Raw genomic sequence first — 21,150 nt, 5'->3', positions numbered from 1 at the left:
ATGTTCACCACACTTTATACACAAGACTACCCCGTGCTTTGGGATCCATCACAGCACAATCACATGACTGGACATGATTGGCCTCCTTCTTCACCAGGAGTCTCCTGTCTGGTGATGTAGTTTAGGTCTTGAAGTCCAGAAGTTGCCAAATTTTTGGCCTAACTAAAGTCACCCTTCAAGGTCATTTGAAAACATTCCAACAAAAACAGAGCCAACTGTGTGGCAAAGCAGGTCATGTCAAGGGAGTCCAATGCAATACCAGACATAACCTATGGACAGGTGTGGCACTGTTTTTGCAAAGAAAGTAGACCTGTATTTCTAATCCTGGACAAACTGTTTAAGATGGCTGTCGATATCAGTTGTTGACCACTATTTGGTCAATGTCCACGTTCTCCGATTTCCGAAACACATGCTTGACCTACTGAACTCCATGAGTAGACACCTCAAGTACTGGGCACCTAATGGATTAGACCAGGTAATGTCTCCGCATGTGATCCAGGTTACCACAAAGAGTATCCATGGGCTATGTTGTTTTAGGTCCTGAAGCTACCAAATTTTACCAAAATTGTCAAGATCCCTACAATAATAGGCAACCCAAAATATTCTGTAGGTCTCAAATTCAGCCCTTGACCTTTTCAGGTGTCCACATTACATCTGATCAGCATGCCTTCTATATATTAGGCCCACAAGGCCCAGATGGGCATCACAGTAATGTACATCGTAGCTTTAGTCTACCCATTGGCCATTGCATGTGAAGAATATTTCAACTATATATTATTCTGGGAAAAAAAAAATCCAAAAAGTTCCCACTGAATCTCTTAGCACAATAACAAATAGTAAGAAATAACAAAAAATAAATTACGAAATTAAATAAAAAATTGGCGAGTCGTTGTATAAAAACCGCTTATTATTGATATCAATCCGCCATATAATTGTAATTATAGTTAATATCACGAAAGCAGAAAAATCTAAATTATTGTGCCACCTGAGGAATAAAGAGAAGAATAGAATCCGTAATACTCGGAGTCGGCCATTATTTTGCACACAATGAGGGATGAGGCATCTTTGTTGGCGAGTCCATGTAATAAGAGCCGGGGAGATGATAGCGGCATTAACAATGTGACGGCAGAGGAAAACATCCGAATATTAATCATAGTAATCTCTGTGTTCATTACCAACGTGAGGTTATAGAACAAAGGGGGGATATATTGGGTTAACGTGTCCCAAACTGTAAATTATAGGATAGTATTAGAGATGAGCGAATGGCGTTCCACCGCGTATGTGTTCGATCGGATATCAGGCTGTTCGAGATGTTCGATTCGAGTCGAACACCAGGTGGCAAATGCACTAAAAATTCGATTCCCCTCCCACCTTCCCTGGCGCTTTTTTTGCACCAATAACTCCGCAGGGGAGGTGGGACAGGAACTGCGACAACGGGGGCATTGAAAAAAATCGGGAAAAGTAATTGGCGGCCGAAATCAGGTGACCTCCAATTTATACGAATAGTGGATTTAATATCCGGGTCATATGAGACTGTGAACTATGTGACTGTGAGACAGGGATAGCTGTACAGGCAGGGATAGCTAGGGATTACCTTTATTTAGGGGGGAATGTCACTCACCCAGCTCTTTGGGGCTCTATCTGGTCGGGATCCCTGTTAGCTTGTGATATACCGGAGCTGACTTTTTCCCATAGGAATGCATTGACCAGCGTTGATTGGCCAAATGTCATACAGAGTACAGCATTCGGCCAATTAACACTGGTTCTGCCAGAGGCTCGTCTGTGAGGAGGCGGAGTCTAAGATCGGACCAGAATGGAGACTACTGTGGACCGATCTTAGACTCTGCCTCCTCCAGCAGAACCAGCGTTAATTGGCCGAATGCTGTACTCTGTATGGCATTCGGCCAATCAACGCTGGTCAATGCATTGCTATGCCGAGATGTAGCAGTGCTGGCCGTGCGCTCAGCACTGCTACACCGGAGATGAAGCAGAGCTGAGTGTGCGCTGAACCCTGCTGCACACTCAGCTCTGCTGAGATGAAGCAAAGCTGAGTGTGCAGCAGGGTTCAGCGCATCTCTGATGCAGCAGAGCTGAGTGTGCAGCAGGGTTCAGCGCATCTCTGATGCAGCAGAGCTGAGTGTGCAGCAGGGTTCAGCACATCTCTGATGTAGCAGAGCTGAGTGTGCAGCAGGGTTCAGCGCATCTCTGATGCAGCAGAGCTGAGTGTGCAGCAGGGTTCAGCGCATCTCTGATGCAGCAGAGCTGAGTGTGCAGCAGGGTTCAGCGCATCTCTGATGCAGCAGAGCTGAGTGTGCAGCAGGGTTCAGCACATCTCTGATGTAGCAGAGCTGAGTGTGCAGCAGGGTTCAGCGCATCTCTGATGCAGCAGAGCTGAGTGTGCAGCAGGGTTCAGCGCATCTCTGATGCAGCAGAGCTGAGTGTGCAGCAGGGTTCAGCGCATCTCTGATGCAGCAGAGCTGAGTGTGCAGCAGGGTTCAGCACATCTCTGATGTAGCAGAGCTGAGTGTGCAGCAGGGTTTAGCGCATCTCTGATGCAGCAGAGCTGAGTGTACAGCAGGGTTCAGCGCATTTCTGATGCAGCAGAGCTGAGTGTGCAGCAGGGTTCAACGCATACTCAGCTCTGCTACATCTCTGATGCAGCAAAGCTGAGTGTGCAGCAGGGTTCAGCGCATCTCTGATGCAGCAGAGCTGAGTGTGCAGCAGGGTTTAGCACATCTCTGATGTATAGTTGCTATATTGTTGCTATAAATCTTGTGGCTGTAGAAATAAGACTTAAAAATGTGTAGACAGCATACTATTTATCGAGTCCACCCCGGGTCTGATCCTTGTACCACATTACTGACTACTTATAATAAATGTAATAGTGCTCTTTTTTGTCTTATTGTTTACATAGTTAGTGGGCGGCCATCTTGCCCGCTGTTCTGTATGACTTGTAGTCTGACAACACTATATTCTGTTACAGGCAATTCCGGTTTTATTTTCCTGTGCACCATGCATTTGCCCAGAAGCCTTAAGATCAGAGAAATCTTCAGGTTCTTAGTCATGTATACAAGATTAAATAAATTTTCCTTCCCATCGGGCCGGCTGCTGACCATCGGCTGCAACACGTTCATCACATGCATCTGAGGAGAGAATGGAATAGCTAGTGACACTGGCCTCGGGCTTCGCCGCCAGGATTTTAAGATTCATATACTGTCTGCTGAATACAAAGGCAGAATGGCCGGTATCTAATCAATATTCCGACTTTACTCCTAATTCCATTATTTTAGAATAACTACTGAGTCGGCCAAATGTGACAACGCAACGTTGTAATTAATGGAATCGATTAACGGTAAAAATATCAGACGCTGTCAAGTCGGAGATAAATGATGGGGGTTGTGGTTGTCACATATTTTCTTTTCCTTTGCTTTTTACCTTGTGATGTCATGTTTGAGGTTACAGGACCCCTGGAGAGATGAAACAGGCGCAAGAAGATGGTTCTACTCACTGGAGGGCACACAGATCTGGATTGTTGTCACTTAAAGGGAGTGTCATGAGACCCCAGCATATCACCCCAGCCCTGCAGATAGATAGGTTACTGTCACCAGAACCAGTATATCACCCCAGCCCTGCAGATAGATAGGTTAGGGTCACCAGAACCAGCATATCACCCCAGCCCTGCAGATAGATAGGTTAGGTTCACCAGAACCAGCATATCACCCCAGCCCTGCAGATAGATAGGTTACTGTCACCAGACCCAGCATATCACCCCAGCCCTGCAGATAGATAGGTTAGGGTCACCAGAACCAGCATATCACCCCAGCCCTGCAGATAGATAGGTTACTGTCACCAGAACCAGCATATCACCCCAGTCCTGCAGATAGATAGGTTACTGTCACCAGAACCAGCATATCATCCCAGCCCTGCAGATAGATAGGTTACTGTCACCAGAACCAGCATATCACCCAGCCCTGCAGATAGATAGGTTAGTGTCACCAGAACCAACATATCACCCCAGCTCTGCAGATAGATAGGTTACTGTCACCAGACCCAGCATATCACCCCAGCCCTGCAGATAGATAGGTTACTGTCACCAGAACCAGCATATCACCCCAGCCCTGCAGATAGATAGGTTACTGTCACCAGAACCAGCATATCACCCCAGCCCTGCAGATAGATAGGTTAGTGTCACCAGAACCAGCATATCACCCCCAGCCCTGCAGATAGATAGGTTAGTGTCACCAGAACCAGCACATCACCCCAGCCCCGCAGATAGATAGGTTACTGTCACCAGACCCAGCATATCACCCCAGCCCTGCAGATAGATAGGTTACTGTCACCAGAACCAGTATATCACCCCAGCCCTGCAGATAGATAGGTTAGGGTCACCAGAACCAGCATATCACCCCAGCCCTGCAGATAGATAGGTTAGGTTCACCAGAACCAGCATATCACCCCAGCCCTGCAGATAGATAGGTTACTGTCACCAGAACCAGCATATCACCCCAGTCCTGCAGATAGATAGGTTACTGTCACCAGAACCAGCATATCACCCCAGCCCTGCAGATAGATAGGTTACTGTCACCAGAACCAGCATATCACCCAGCCCTGCAAATAGATAGGTTACTGTCACCAGAACCAGCATATCACCCAGCCCTGCAGATAGATAGGTTACTGTCACCAGAACCAGCATATCACCCCAGCCCTGCAGATAGATAGGTTACTGTCACCAGAACCAGCATATCACCCCAGCCCTGCAGATAGATAGGTTAGTGTCATCTGAATCATACAGTGTTTTCCCATTGTGAATTGGTAACAACGAGCAAATTTCACGATCGGGATCGACCGGAAAATGATCGAAAATCGGATTTTAAAAACGATCCTGAAATCTCAAGATCGGCTCAACCTCACTTGCCTCCTTTGACCCAGGGTCACTCTTAAGTTTGCCTGACCTAGATCCATTGTCACTTCAATTCACTAGGCTCCGCCACTGCTACAAACGGGATACAATGTGGATCCAAAGACTTAGTCCAATTTCCATATTTGGATTTGGGAAGGAATTCTTTTCCCTCTGATGGGGTATCTTGGTCGGTTTATAGGTTGGTCTTGATGGAGTTTGTCCAACCTTATCACCTATGTAACTCAGATTTTAGCTTTGTACTAATCAATTGTTCGACAACTACGTTGGGTTTTCATTGGGCCTCTATCCTACTCTATGGGCAGAACTTGCCCGTCAGATGATGCCGTCTCTCTCTAAGACCTCTGGAGCTTTGGCTTCTCTATTTTTGACTGCCTCCTTGTGCCATTCACGTGGCTACTTGACCTGACCCCCTTTGGCTCAACCAACTAAATCGAGCGTCTCCTTTTCTCAGGTTTTTCGCATTCTCTCTTCCTCCCTCCTTGGAACATCTCAACTTACATTGGCCAGGTGAAGAACCTAGTTGAACCTCATGGTCGCACTCAGCTTTAGGCATATGTCCGACTCAATGAAGGCTCTACATCTGCCCCTTCTATAAAGTCTTCAGGCCCTCCTTGAGAATGCTATGGTGCCCACTTTGGCGCCAAACCTTCCACGTCACATCACCTTGGGGTTACATATCAAGAAGAGCCTTGAACAAAAACATCTTCTGCAAAATGGTGGAAGGAACTATCTTATATTTCAGTCAAATGAAAAGTAGCTGCGACCTTAATCCGTAAACCCTCGCCATCCATCCTCTGTGTGCTCAAGGCTGAAATTAAGCAGAGGAACCTTCTTCCCCTTTAAATTTATACACGAATGTAAAATGATTGACGGGAAAACAAGTCCGGTTCTGTGCGGCTGCCTCTCGCTGAGCACAATGTCTCACTCCATCTCTGTTGAGACATTTCCTATAAATCCATCGAAGGCTATAAATAAAATATTCCACATTGATACATTGTAACGTATTATATTCAGCGACACCAAAGATGAGATCAATAAGTGTTCACATTGACCAGCCGGGTGATTTATGGAGACATGTACGATGTGCTGGCTGAGGTCCTATAGATTCACCCACCGGAATATTCTACACATTAACATGCTACTAGATAATGAATATAACATTAGGTGCAGTCACAGATAGATAGATAGATAGATAGATAGATAGATAGATAGATAGATGATAGATAGATAGATAGATAGATAGATAGATAGATAGATAGATAGGAGATAGATAGATAGATAGATAGATAGGAGATAGATAGATAGATAGATAGGAGATAGATAGATAGATAGATAGATAGATAGATAGATAGATAGATAGATAGGAGATAGATAGATAGATAGATAGGAGATAGATAGATAGGAGATAGATAGATAGATAGATAGATAGGAGATAGATAGATAGGAGATAGATAGATAGATAGATAGATAGATAGATAGATAGATAGATAGATAGATAGGAGATAGATAGATAGGAGATAGATAGATAGATAGATAGATGATAGATAGATAGATAGATAGATAGATAGATAGGAGATAGATAGATAGGAGATAGATAGATAGATAGATAGATAGATAGATAGGAGATAAATAGATAGGAGATAGATAGATAGATAGATAGATAGATAGGAGATAGATAGATAGATAGATAGATAGATAGATAGATAGATAGGAGATAGATAGATAGATAGATAGATAGGAGATAGATAGATAGATAGATAGATAGGAGATAGATAGATAGATAGATAGATAGATAGATAGATAGATAGGAGATAGATAGATAGATAGACAGATAGATAGATAGATAGATAGGAGATAGATAGATAGATAGATAGATAGATGCCTCTGACCTCACATAAGGTTCAGGTGATGTCATAGAGAAGAAGTAATGGACATTACAACCCAAAACTACATTTCTATACGTTACGATGCCTTTGTGTGAGGTCTCAGACCGGGGTCAGCCCAGATCTATGAGTTATGGATCTTGTGGCCCCGGCTCATGGTCTCCACCATTGTCATCTTCTCTATGACACGTTACAAGATATCGAAACTCCTTTAAGTGGAATTTTTTTTCCGAGTAAATTTAGACTCTGGAAGTTTCGCTGTTCTCGTCTTGTCACGAATCTACAAAGCTCTTCGATTAAAATGGATAATGAATGCTGGATGTGGAGGGGCTGACAGGAGAGCCAGGGGGGCTTCTGGGATACAGTCATGTTGTGCTGTGAAGCCCCCTAATGTAAATGCAGGCCGACAGGTGCTTCATACAGACTCGCTGAACCGCCACAACAAAGCACGACAAAAGAAAGACGATGCCCGTAGCAACGCAATTCATTGAAAGTGACTTTCTCATCCAGACTTCTCTCCCTTCCATTCCTCCATCAAATGAGAAAGAATATAATAATCTATTTCGTTGCACAAAAAAATACGTGAAAACCCCCTTGTTCTACCCAAAAAGATCCAAAAAGAAGGCAAGTCGTGGCATCCTACTTAGTAGTGAGTCATAGAAGGATTGGGAGCCATCTTCTTGTGCCGCTGTCGGATCATGGCTTAGGTGGGCTGTGTAAAGTGAGGGCTCTGCTCGTGTTGTGTAACATTACCCATCATGCAATGGGGTCCAATATATTCTATTGGGGGTAACTGGGAGAAGGGAAGGCAACCTGGGAGAGACTTACACAGGGGTTTCTGCAAAAACAGGACTGGTCTTTCCAAGCAGTCCAAGATGCCATACCAGGCCCCTATATTAGTAAGAGACCTCCGATCAGACCCTGGACCATGCCCCTATAGTATAAGGAGACCTCAGACCCTTAAATTAAATATTAAAAGCTAAACCACATCCATTTTTATTTACAGACCCCAGAAGTGATCTGCTAAATGTGTTTGTACCCCACAACAGACCCACTAACTGTTCCCCCTCACCAATATGATATGGGGTTGTAATGTTCCCTAAGAGCCTTAACATAGTATAATGCCCCCTTGTGGCTTTACATAGTATAATATCCCCCAGTGTCCCCTACATAGTATAATGCCCCCCAGTATCCCCTACACAGTATAATACCCTCCAGTGTCCCCTACATAGTATCATGTCCCCTATACAGTATAATGCCCCCTTGTGGCTTTACATAGTATAATGCCCCCCAGTGTCCCCTACACAGTATAATGCCCCCTTGTGGCTTTACATAGTATAATGCCTCCCAGTGTCCCCTACATAGTCTAATGCCCCCTTGTGGACTCACATAGTATAATGCCTCGCAGTGTCCTCTACACAGTATCATGTCCCTCAGTGTCCCCTATACAGTATAATGCCCCCTTGTGGCCACACATAGTATAATGCCTCCCAGTGTCCCCTACACAGTATCATGTCCCTCAGTGTCCCCTATACAGTATAATGCCCCCTTGTGGCTTTACATAGTATAATGCCCCCAGTGTCCCCTACACAATATAATGCCCCCTTGTGGCTTTACATAGTATAAAGCCCCCAGTGTCCCCTATACAGTATAATGCCCCCTTGTGGCTTTACATAGTATAATGCCCCCCAGTGTCCCCTACACAGTATAATGCCCCCTTGTGGCTTTACATAGTATAATGCCTCCCAGTGTCCCCTACATAGTCTAATGCCCCCTTGTGGACTCACATAGTATAATGCCTCGCAGTGTCCCCTACACAGTATCATGTCCCTCAGTGTCCCCTATACAGTATAATGCCCCCTTGTGGCCACACATAGTATAATGCCTCCCAGTGTCCCCTACACAGTATCATGTCCCTCAGTGTCCCCTATACAGTATAATGCCCCCTTGTGGCTTTACATAGTATAATGCCCCCAGTGTCCCCTACACAATATAATGCCCCCTTGTGGCTTTACATAGTATAATGCCCCCAGTGTCCCCTACACAGTATAATGCTCCCTTGTGGCTTTACATAGTATAATGCCCCCCAGTGTCCCCTACACAGTATAATGCCCCCTTGTGGCTTTACATAGTATAATGCCCCCCAGTGTCCCCTACACAGTTTAATGCCCCCTTGTGGCCTCACATAGTATAATGCCCCCCCCAGTGTCGCCTACACAGTATAATGCCCCCTTGTGGCTTTACATAGTATAATGCCTCCCAGTGTCCCCTACATAGTCTAATGCCCCCTTGTGGACTCACATAGTATAATGCCTCGCAGTGTCCCCTACACAGTATCATGTCCCTCAGTGTCCCCTATACAGTATAATGCCCCCTTGTGGCCACACATAGTATAATGCCTCCCAGTGTCCCCTACACAGTATCATGTCCCTCAGTGTCCCCTATACAGTATAATGCCCCCTTGTGGCTTTACATAGTATAATGCCCCCAGTGTCCCCTACACAATATAATGCCCCCTTGTGGCTTTACATAGTATAATGCCCCCAGTGTCCCCTACACAGTATAATGCTCCCTTGTGGCTTTACATAGTATAATGCCCCCCAATGTCCCCTACACAGTATAATGCCCCCTTGTGGCTTTACATAGTATAATGCCCCCCAGTGTCCCCTACACAGTTTAATGCCCCCTTGTGGCCTCACATAGTATAATGCCCCCCCAGTGTCGCCTACACAGTATAATGCCCCCTTGTGGCTTTACATAGTATAATGCCTCCCAGTGTCCCCTACAGTATAATGGGATCCCTGACATAAGGAACATTCTCCCCTACTGTACACGGCCTAGATTGTCCAGAGGTGTTCGCCATCTCTTTTGTGAGCTTTTAGTATGTTTGTCCGGGTCAGTAAACATGGCGGCAGCCTCTATACATATGATACTTAGACTAGACCCCACTCTACTATACGGTTCTATACCTGGACACAGTAGGATTACCCCCTCCCCCACTGCCTTCTGCAGGATTTTTCCTTTCCTACGCTTCGGTTACAGGTGACCTGAGAGCGCCTCGGTAGAGATGTAGATTTTGGCACATCCCACCTATGTCTGGCTCTTACAATCGTCCCGAATGTATCTGTAGCATAAATAATTCTGAATGTAAGGTATAAGCGGAACAAAGGCGAGCTGTATTCCTCCGTATTACAGGCCCTCGTCTCTCCCCGTCAAGGTACATGCTAATCGATTTTTAACCCATCCAGACTTCAGCAGTTTCGCCAAGGCCAGACTGAGATGTAGCTCGGGGCAGGAGCTGGCATACATGTGTGGAGGAACGTTACTGCCGCTCCGACGGCGAGATAATTCATTGCAGATGTCAACCCATAAACCAGAATACTGATCCATCAGACACAAAGTCAAAAAAGATTCCTATAGCAAGAGGTCAATGGTAGAGAGAAGCTGGGGTGATAAATTCACCTTGTAGATGCAAGTACAGATGGAAGACACAACCGTCATCCCAGAACAACAGTCCTGGCCCCAGTGGGATGGAGCTTGTTACAATAAGGCCCCGGAGAGGGGTAAATGGTAAGACCACTGAAACAAGGACCATAATACAGACCACTAGCCCAACCATGACTGGTAACTGAGATCAAGTACTGAGTTACATCCTGTATTATACTCCAGAGCTGCGCTCACTATTCTGCTGGTGCAGTCACTGTGTACATACATTACTTATCCTGTATTATACTCCAGAGCTGCGCTCACTATTCTGCTGGTACAGTCACTGTGTACATACATTACATTACTTATCCTGTATTATACCCCAGAGCTGCGCTCACTATTCTGCTGGTGCAGTCACTGTGTACATACATTACATTACTTATCCTTTATTATACTCCAGAGCTGCACTCACTATTCTGCTGGTACAGTCACTGTGTACATACATTACATTACTTATCCTGTATTATACCTCAGAGCTGCGCTCACTATGCTGCTGGTACAGTCACTGTGTACATACATTACATTACTTATCCTGTATTATACTCCAGAGCTGTGCTCACTATTCTGCTGGTACAGTCACTGTGTACATACATTACATTACTTATCCTGTATTATACCGCAGAGCTGCGCTCACTATTCTGCTGGTGCAGTCACTGTGTACATACATTACATTACTTATCCTTTATTATACTCCAGAGCTGCGCTCACTATTCTGCTGGTACAGTCACTGTGTACATACATTACATTACTTATCCTGTATTATACCGCAGAGCTGCGCTCACTATTCTGCTGGTGCAGTCACTGTGTACATACATTACATTACTTATCCTGTATTATACTCCAGAGCTGCGCTCACTATTCTGCTGGTGCAGTCACTGTGTACATACATTACATTACTTATCCTGTATTATACCCCAGAGCTGCGCTCACTATTCTGCTGGTACAGTCACTGTGTACATACATTACATTACTTATCCTGTATTATACTCCAGAGCTGCACTCACTATTCTGCTGGTACAGTCACTGTGTACATACATTACATTACTTATCCTGTATTATACTCCAGAGCTGTGCTCACTATTCTGCTGGTACAGTCACTGTGTACATACATTACATTACTTATCCTGTATTATACTCCAGAGCTGCGCTCACTATTCTGCTGGTGCAGTCACTGTGTACATACATTACATTACTTATCCTGTATTATACTCCAGAGCTGCGCTCACTATTCTGCTGGTACAGTCACTGTGTACATACATTACATTACTTATCCTGTATTATACTCCAGAGCTGCGATCACTATTCTGCTGGTACAGTCACTGTGTACATACATTACATTACTTATCCTGTATTATATTCCAGAGCTGCGCTCACTGTTCTGCTGGTACAGTCACTGTGTACATACATTACATTACTTATCCTGTATTATATTCCAGAGCTGCGATCACTATTCTGCTGGTACAGTCACTGTGTACATACATTACATTACTTATCCTGTATTATACTCCAGAGCTGCACTCACTATTCTGCCGGTGCCTGCCTAGACCTTTAGGTTTATCCAGTGCCCGGATGTGACTATAACACCGCTGCCTATATTTATGGCTCTGCCTCGGTACACTTGGTCTGTGTCTCCATACACCAGCAGTCTGGTTGTGGCAGGGTGGGCAGTATTATGGGCACATCTGTATACATATAAATACCTCAGCGGGTTTATTTTCTTGTTTAACAGCAATGCCTCTTCTTTTATTGTCATTCCCCGTTTATCGCTCCCCTAATGGGCCTGCAGGGTACAGGAACACGAGTCGCACAGTGTACTATTGCCGCATGTTCCAGATATTACTGTCTCCTACCAGCAGGATTCAAGGCTGGAAGGTTCAGAGCGGTTTTATTTATTTCCAGAGTATTCATCTCATTCTCTGAATGTCCTTGGGAAGAAAGTGCAGATTTAGAAATGAGCAGACCCGGCATATAAGGACACACAAATCATGGCGTATAGTAGAGACTCGCTGCCCGCTCCTCCATTGTAACATAAAACTGCCTGTCTGTAGAAATAAAGCCGTGCACACCCATTTTATAACTTTCTCAGGTGTAGTGTCCAAAAATATTTGTAGTATTGCAGTCGAGTAGATGGAAAAGCTATAATGTCTATGCTGGGATCATTGCAACCCTAATGTCTGCCAGATTATGGCTCGATTCAAGTTCTGGGCTGTGCGGGGCTAAAATACTGTATTCAAAGTAATCTGTGCGACCATTATGGTGGTGTACGAGGTATTATTAGCCCTAGTGGTCTAGTGGTATCATTACTACCAGTGATCTAGTGGTATCAGTAGTCCTAGTGATCTAGTGGTATCATTACTACCAGTGATCTAGTGGTATCAGTAGTCCTGGTGATCTAGTGGTATCATTACTACCAGTGATCTAGTGGTATCAGTAGTCCTGGTGATCCGGTGGAATCATTACTACGAGTGATCTAGTGATATTAGTAGTCCTGGTGATCTGGTGGTATCAGTAGTCCTGGTGATCTGGTGGTATCAGTAGTCCTGGTGATCTGGTGGTATCAGTAGTCCTGGTGATCTGGTGGTATCAGTAGTCCTGGTGATCTAGTGGTATCAGTAGTCCTGGTGATCTGGTGGTATCAGTAGTCCTGGTGATCTGGTGGTATCAGTAGTCCTGGTGATCTGGTGGTATCAGTAGTCCTGGTGATCTAGTGGTATCAGTAGTCCTGGTGATCTGGTGGTATCAGTAGTCCTGGTGATCTAGTGGGATCATTGGTCTTAGGTAAACCTGTAGAATCAGCAGTTAAAGGTGATATCATGGTATTGTTATCTCTGATGATCTATTTCTATCTTTAGTCCTGGTGATCAAGAGATATTATTAGTCCTATGTGATCTACTCTAATCATAAGTCCCCCTGTCATTGTGATTATTATCTCTATTGTAATTCTCTTCTAGATGTTCTTCCTGTTACCTGTCATCCGTCCTGAGTGCGGCCACCAGACTCATCTTTCTGTCAGTCCGGTGCGGTACACAGATGCATCTACCTTGTGTCAAGCCATGTTTTGGTTTTTCATCCACCACAGAACGCAATATACATGATCTCAATCCCCCACCTATCTCTCCATAGTGCTGCTCCCCCTATATCTCCTCCCACATCATTGTCTACCACCCTCACCTTCCTCTCTGTTCTGCCAATGACCTTGGACTTAGATCCTCTGTTATTAGAACATCCCACTCCTGTCTCCAAGACTTTTCTGGAGCTGCACTGGTGCTCTGGAATGCTTTACCCCGGGTACATACTCCACTACAGAAGCTTCAAAACTGCCCTAAAATTGGTGATCTGGTGGTGGGATTAGTGATCTAGCTGAATAATTGGTCCATGGTGGTCTAGTGTTATTACTACCCCTGGATCTCCACTTGTTATACTCCAGACCTAAAAATGGAATAGTGGTTCATGGGTGGCAAACCCCAAAACATAGACAAAATTTGTAACAAACCAAGCTTTCTGTGATCTGGTTCCCTCATCCCTAGACCCACAGATGACGGAGTTAGTGTCTAGTCTCTGGTTATTGTATAGCGTCATAGCCTTGTGCCTTGTAATCTAGAGGAACCAATTTTTATTCCTTGGTGCACCAATTGTCCAGGTTCCTCTTGAACCTCAAGTTCCTCCTGGACCAATGCATTCCAGTCATTGGTGATCCAGTGGTAACACGGTGTATTCCCTGGTTATCTAGTGACATCCGTGTAGTGTCACAGTGGTATTGTTTCCATCCCATTTATCTATTAGCGTGCACTGCCTATGTTCTGGTGGTTTTGGTGCCCAATTTTCCCATCATAGACCACCACTTGGTGATAATTGGAAGTCAAACCCTATTGACCATGACCAATCAGCAGAGACTGATGCCACGACTTAGCTTAATTCACGTCATTCTGACCTCCACCAAACTAACACCAAAGGCCTGTTGTGCACATAAGTCATCTATCTGCCTGTTGGGAAAACCCAAAGATCACGCAGCGAAAACCCATCTTTCTAGATCCTTATATCTCCTGATGGTGGTCACTGGTCATCAGTAGGTGCCATAGACCTTAGATTTGGAAACAAACCTCATTGACCTATATAAATCCAATATCTATGACCAGCGTAATCCAATATAACTTGAGAAAACACATGATTGATGCCGCTCTACGGTAAGAACACTGTTTTCACAAGTTTTATGGGTACAGCTGTAAAAGCAGCCGAATGTGTGATAAAGGCTGGAAACCTCCCGTCACATCTCCTGGTGAATGCTATCTGTTCAAAGCAAATATGATGAAGAAATGTGTATTCAGAGAGATAAGAAGCCAATTTATACAACATCAAACGCTGGGAGAAGATGATCCATAAACACAACAACCTCTAACTGGCAAAAGAAGCGTATAAATATATAGTATATATTACTGTCACATGAGTATTATAACCCCACCCCTATATACAACACTATAACTACTATAATACTGCCCCCTATATACAAGAATATAACTACTATAATACTGCTCCTATGTACAAGAATATAACTACTATAATACTACCTCCTATGTACAAGAATATAACTACTATAATACTGCTCCTATGTACAAGAATATAACTACTATAATACTACTCCTATATACAAGAATATAACTACTATAATACTGCTCCTATGTACAAGAATATAACTACTATAATACTGCTCCTAGGTACAAGAATATAACTACTATAATACTACTCCTATGTACAAGAATATAACTACTATAATACTACTCCTATGTACAAGAATATAACTACTATAATACTACCTCCTATGTACAAGAATATAACTACTATAATACTACCCCTATGTACAATAATATAACTAATATAATACTACCTCCTATGTACAAGAATATAACTACTATAATACTGCCCCTATGTACAATAATATAACTACTATAATACTGCTCCTATGTACAAGAATATAACTACTATAATACTACTCCCATGTACAAGAATATAACTACTATAATACTACTCCTATGTACAAGAATATAACTACTATAATACTACTCCTATGTACAAGAATATAACTACTATAATACTACTCCTATGTACAAGAATATAACTACTATAATACTACTCCTATGTACAAGAATATAACTACTATAATACTACTCCTATGTACAAGAATATAACTACTATAATACTACCCCCTATGTACAAGAATATAACTACTATAATACTACTCCTATATACAAGAATATAACTACTATAATACTACTCCTATGTACAAGAATATAACTACTATAATACTACCTCCTATGTACAAGAATATAACTACTATAATACTGCCTCTATATACAAGAATATAACTACTATAATACTGCTCCTATGTACAAGAATATAACTACTATAATACTGCTCCTATGTACAAGAATATAACTACCATAATACTACCTCCTATTGTCAATACCAAAATAGTAAATGTGAAATTTTGTTTATTTTTACATATCATGTGTTATAATCTTTACCTTAATACATTGGCGGTGTAAAATATTGGGCCCTGCACACTTTTTACGAGATAAAAAAAAAGGGGGAAGTAGAGATGTAGGATACAGGAGGATCTAATCTCCAACAAGATGGAAATATACGACATGTTGGTAATAGATCTCCCCAGTGTCTAATAAAATGCAGATTGTATTTTTCATCACGGTTCAATAATATGCTTCTTTGTGAGGAGGAAGAAATCCGAGAGTAAATCAAGGATGTTTTCATGTACACTGTGAAAACTGCAGTCTGAAATGTTGTGATTTGTATAAAATATGACTGCGAGCAGCCTTGTGATGTCAGCGCCAAGTTTTATAGAGAAATATAATTCTCAATTTGAGGCAAAGGGAAAAAAAACCCCTAAAAACATGACGGTGAATGCATTTAAATGTGGAATCCAAGAACCTACATTATACAAAATGCTTCACTGCAGACACAAGTGGCAACGCTTAACACCGCCTGTCCTGTTCTATATACACAATCTGGATTACATCCCGCAGAGGCCCCGCAGCACAATACAAGATCCACTAACAGCACTTAGAAACACCCGGGACACCGGCAAAATTAAAAAGGTAATTTCATTGAATTGCAATTTTTTTTTTAGATTCAGTATTATAGTAGTTATATTCTTGTACATAGGGGGCAGTATTATAGTAGTTATATTCTTGTACATAGGAGCAGTATTATAGTAGTTACATCCTTGTACATAGGGGCAGTATTATAGTAGTTATATTCTTGTACATAGGAGTAGTATTATAGTAGTTATATTCTTGTACATAGGAGCAGTATTATAGTAGTTATATTCTTGTACATAGGAGGTAGTATTATAGTAGTTATATTCTTGTACATAGGAGGTAGTATTATAGTAGTTATATTCTTGTACAAAGGGGGCAGTATTATAGTAGTTATATTCTTGTACATAGGAGCAGTATTATAGTAGTTATATTCTTGTACATAGGAGTAGTATTATAGTAGTTATATTCTTGCACATAGGAGGTAGTATTATAGTAGTTATATTCTTGTACATAGGGGGAAGTATTATAGTAGTTATATTCTTGTACATATGAGTAGTATTATAGTAGTTATATTCTTGTACATAGGAGGTAGTATTATAGTAGTTATATTCTTGTACATAGGAGCAGTATTATAGTAGTTATATTCTTGTACATAGGAGCAGTATTATAGTAGTTATATTCTTGTACATAGGAACAGTATTATAGTAGTTATATTCTTGTACATAGGAGTAGTATTATAGTAGTTATATTCTTGTATATAGGAGTAGTATTATAGTAGTTATATTCTTGTACATAGGAGTAGTATTATAGTAGTTATATTCTTGTACATAGGAGCAGTATTATAGTAGTTATATTCTTGTACATAGTAGTATTATAGTAGTTATATTCTTGCACATAGGAGGTAGTATTATAGTAGTTATATTCTTGTACATAGGAGGTAGTATTATAGTAGTTATATTCTTGTACATAGGGGGCAGTATTATAGTAGTTATATTCTTGTACATAGGAGTAGTATTATAGTAGTTATATTCTTGTACATAGGAGGTAGTATTATAGTAGTTATATTCTTGTACATAGGAGCAGTATTATAGTAGTTATATTCTTGTACATAGGAGCAGTATTATAGTAGTTATATTCTTGTACATAGTAGTATTATAGTAGTTATATTCTTGTACATAGGGGGCAGTATTATAGTAGTTATATTCTTGTACATAGGAGTAGTATTATAGTAGTTATATTCTTGTACATAGGAGTAGTATTATAGTAGTTATATTCTTGTACATAGGAGTAGTATTATAGCAGTTATATTCTTTTATATAGGAGTAGTATTATAGTAGTTATATTCTTGTACATAGGAGTAGTATTATAGTAGTTATATTCTTGTATATAGGAGTAGTATTATAGTAGTTATATTCTTGTATATAGGAGTAGTATTATAGTAGTTATATTCTTGTACATAGGAGTAGTATTATAGTAGTTATATTCTTGTATATAGGAGTAGTATTATAGTAGTTATATTCTTGTACATAGGAGTAGTATTATAGTAGTTATATTCTTGTACATAGGAGTAGTATTATAGTAGTTATATTCTTGTATATAGGAGTAGTATTATAGTAGTTATATTCTTGTACATAGGGGTAGTATTATAGTAGTTATATTCTTGTACATAGGAGTAGTATTATAGTAGTTATATTCTTGTATATAGGAGTAGTATTATAGTAGTTATATTCTTGTACATAGGAGTAGTATTATAGTAGTTATATTCTTGTACATAGGAGTAGTATTATAGTAGTTATATTCTTGTACATAGGAGCAGTATTATAGTAGTTATATTCTTGTACATAGGAGGTAGTATTATAGTAGTTATATTCTTGTACATAGGAACAGTATTATAGTAGTTATATTCTTGTACATAGGAGTAGTATTATAGTAGTTATATTCTTGTATATAGGAGTAGTATTATAGTAGTTATATTCTTGTACATAGGAGTAGTATTATAGTAGTTATATTCTTGTACATAGGAGTAGTATTATAGTAGTTATATTCTTGTACATAGGAGTAGTATTATAGTAGTTATATTCTTGTACATAGGAGCAGTATTATAGTAGTTATATTCTTGTACATAGGAGGTAGTATTATAGTAGTTATATTCTTGTACATAGGAGGTAGTATTATAGTAGTTATATTCTTGCACATAGGAGCAGTATTATAGTAGTTATATTCTTGTACATAGGAGCAGTATTATAGTAGTTATATTCTTGTACATAGGAGGTAGTGTTATAGTAGTTATATTCTTGTACATAGGAGCAGTATTATAGTAGTTATATTCTTGTACATAGGAGGTAGTGTTATAGTAGTTATATTCTTGTACATAGGAGGTAGTGTTATAGTAGTTATATTCTTGTACATAGGAGCAGTATTATAGTAGTTATATTTTTGTACATAGGAGTAGTATTATAGTAGTTATATTCTTGTACATAGGAGGTAGTATTATAGTAGTTATATTCTTGTACATAGGAGCAGTATTATAGTAGTTATATTCTTGTACATAGGAGGTAGTATTATAGTAGTTATATTCTTGTACATAGGAGTAGTATTATAGTAGTTATATTCTTGTACATAGGAGTAGTATTATAGTAGTTATATTCTTGTATATAGGAGTAGTATTATAGTAGTTATATTCTTGTACATAGGGGTAGTATTATAGTAGTTATATTCTTGTACATAGGAGTAGTATTATAGTAGTTATATTCTTGTATATAGGAGTAGTATTATAGTAGTTATATTCTTGTACATAGGAGTAGTATTATAGTAGTTATATTCTTGTACATAGGAGTAGTATTATAGTAGTTATATTCTTGTACATAGGAGCAGTATTATAGTAGTTATATTCTTGTACATAGGAGGTAGTATTATAGTAGTTATATTCTTGTACATAGGAACAGTATTATAGTAGTTATATTCTTGTACATAGGAGTAGTATTATAGTAGTTATATTCTTGTATATAGGAGTAGTATTATAGTAGTTATATTCTTGTACATAGGAGTAGTATTATAGTAGTTATATTCTTGTACATAGGAGTAGTATTATAGTAGTTATATTCTTGTACATAGGAGTAGTATTATAGTAGTTATATTCTTGTACATAGGAGCAGTATTATAGTAGTTATATTCTTGTACATAGGAGGTAGTATTATAGTAGTTATATTCTTGTACATAGGAGGTAGTATTATAGTAGTTATATTCTTGCACATAGGAGCAGTATTATAGTAGTTATATTCTTGTACATAGGAGCAGTATTATAGTAGTTATATTCTTGTACATAGGAGGTAGTGTTATAGTAGTTATATTCTTGTACATAGGAGCAGTATTATAGTAGTTATATTCTTGTACATAGGAGGTAGTGTTATAGTAGTTATATTCTTGTACATAGGAGGTAGTGTTATAGTAGTTATATTCTTGTACATAGGAGCAGTATTATAGTAGTTATATTTTTGTACATAGGAGTAGTATTATAGTAGTTATATTCTTGTACATAGGAGGTAGTATTATAGTAGTTATATTCTTGTACATAGGAGCAGTATTATAGTAGTTATATTCTTGTACATAGGAGGTAGTATTATAGTAGTTATATTCTTGTACATAGGAGGTAGTATTATAGTAGTTATATTCTTGCACATAGGAGCAGTATTATAGTAGTTATATTCTTGTACATAGGAGCAGTATTATAGTAGTTATATTCTTGTACATAGGAGGTAGTGTTATAGTAGTTATATTCTTGTACATAGGAGCAGTATTATAGTAGTTATATTCTTGTACATAGGAGGTAGTGTTATAGTAGTTATATTCTTGTACATAGGAGGTAGTGTTATAGTAGTTATATTCTTGTACATAGGAGCAGTATTATAGTAGTTATATTTTTGTACATAGGAGTAGTATTATAGTAGTTATATTCTTGTACATAGGAGGCAGTATTATAGTAGTTATATTCTTGTACATAGGAGCAGTATTATAGTAGTTATATTTTTGTACATAGGAGGTAGTGTTATAGTAGTTATATTCTTGTACATAGGAGCAGTATTATAGTAGTTATATTTTTGTACATAGGAGCAGTATTATAGTAGTTATATTTTTGTACATAGGAGCAGTATTATAGTAGTTATATTCTTGTACATAGGAGGTAGTATAGTAGTTATATTCTTGTACATAGGAGCGGTATTATAGTAGTTATATTCTTGTACATAGGAGTAGTATTATAGTAGTTATATTCTTGTACATAGGAGTAGTATTATAGTAGTTATATTCTTAATCATAGTAATAGTATGATAGTACATATATTTTTATACACGGCGGTCGTGTTACTCTGATTATGTAAATGTAACCAGCTACTGAATAATAATTAATACTCCTTGTTAATTATCTACTCCGCCATCACACCAGTGTATCTTCTATGAGTATCGCTGACATCTATATATAGGTATAGTACAAGCTATTTCAGAGGAGTTTCGGCTCCGGCATTATACGGTAGTTTAATTGTTCTGAAACTTTCCCGTGAAAGGGTTACTGAGTAAATGTCATGTTCTGTATAGTGGCGGCCTCCCATCTCTTGTACGGTCTGTGGGATACCAGTCACCCCTCTCTCGCTTCCATTTCTAAAGTGAAAATCCAGCGTGGAGATTCAGATTACCTCTCTGCACGTTAAATTACAGACACAGCGTGAACACCGCGGGCTCATTCCTCTATTTTTATTATTTTTTTTTAATATGTTAACCCTCGTGGCGCCAGAGGACGCTGCTGATGACAATTCCCT

General features: G+C 40.0%; 1 protein-coding gene across 6 annotated transcripts in view; it reads right to left on the bottom strand.

Annotated features, from left to right (window-relative positions):
* TENM4 (teneurin transmembrane protein 4) overlaps nucleotides 1-21,150 on the bottom strand; it is a 1,026,741-nt gene that overhangs the window by 331,301 nt on the left and 674,290 nt on the right. The window lies entirely within an intron of this gene.

The sequence above is a fragment of the Leptodactylus fuscus genome, chromosome 2 (genome assembly GCF_031893055.1).
Source record: "Leptodactylus fuscus isolate aLepFus1 chromosome 2, aLepFus1.hap2, whole genome shotgun sequence".
NCBI classification, from domain to species: domain Eukaryota; kingdom Metazoa; phylum Chordata; class Amphibia; order Anura; family Leptodactylidae; genus Leptodactylus; species Leptodactylus fuscus.
The sequence above is the reverse complement of the archived record's forward strand: the minus strand, read 5'-3'. Positions and strand labels throughout refer to the sequence as shown.